Source organism: Cebus imitator, unplaced genomic scaffold, assembly GCF_001604975.1.
Source record: "Cebus imitator isolate Cc_AM_T3 unplaced genomic scaffold, Cebus_imitator-1.0 Scaffold7, whole genome shotgun sequence".
NCBI lineage: Eukaryota > Metazoa > Chordata > Mammalia > Primates > Cebidae > Cebus > Cebus imitator.
Genome location: NW_016107322.1, coordinates 515,943 through 517,070, shown reverse-complemented (window position 1 = coordinate 517,070; position 1,128 = coordinate 515,943).

The following is a 1,128-nucleotide window of genomic DNA, read 5'->3' as shown; positions in this document are numbered from 1 at the left end:
CAACTAATACTAAAGAATAAGCTTATTACTCAGGCAGCCCCTGATATCAGGAGGAAGCTGAAGAAACAGGTTCTGGGAGCAGATAGTACTTTAGCAAACCTTCTGGAAGTGGTCACCTCTATCTTTTATAACAGGTCACTGGAATAGATTCTTGAATTTATTATACCTGAGTAAAGGCCCGGGAAATGGAGGGAGCCAGTTCTGTCAACCCAGAAGAGCACCCAAAGTACGAACGTGAAGAGATTGGGGACCTCAAACTAAAAATCATGAAAGATAAAGGCTAATAATTAACCTTCCATGCATATTCCCTATATTTCTTGGCTGTGCTTGCTGTTCTTACATTTGTTCTGTTCTATTCCAGAGGGCACAATAGTGTTTTCAGAATAATTAGTATATTTCACTTCTTATTTCTGTAATCATTGGCACTAACTTCTTTCCTTTTCCAATACACATGTTTAGCCCATGCATACGTAACTTTATAAAACTTGCTTTTTTTTCTCTCTCACCAAGAGGCTAGCAAACTCCAAACCGTCAGGCAACCAGAGCCTTGAACAATGGTTCCCTTTTGCCAGGAACTGTTAGAATTACACTGGAAGGAATCTAACAGCCATTTTCCTCCAAACAATGTACCCTGTCAGCAGGAACTAGCTAAGACCCATCCTTGTCCATATTCCATTTTATTTATTTATTTTTTTTTTTGAGATGGAGTCTCGCTCTGTAGCCCAGGCTGGATTGTGGTGGCATAATCTCGGCTCACTGCAACCTCCTCCTTCCGGTCCCAGTTCAAGTAATTCTTCTACCTCAGCCTCCCAAGTAGCTGGGATTATGGAACAAGCCACCATTTGTATTTAGTAGAGACAGGGTTTCACCATGTTGGCCAGTCTGGTCTTGAACTCGTGACCTGGTCATCCTTCTGCCTAGGCCTCCCAAAGTACTGGAATTACAGGTGTGAGCCACCTCGCCAGGCCTCGTTGTCCATATTCTAACAGCAGTTAGAGGTGCTTCCTCAGAGGGAGGAAATGATATGAGAGCAGGACAGGGAAGTGCTGGGCAGAGAAGGGCAGGGTCTCTGGTGAGGGCGCCGCCCTCAGACCTGTGCCAGCAGACCTAAGTGGAAACAGGCACTCT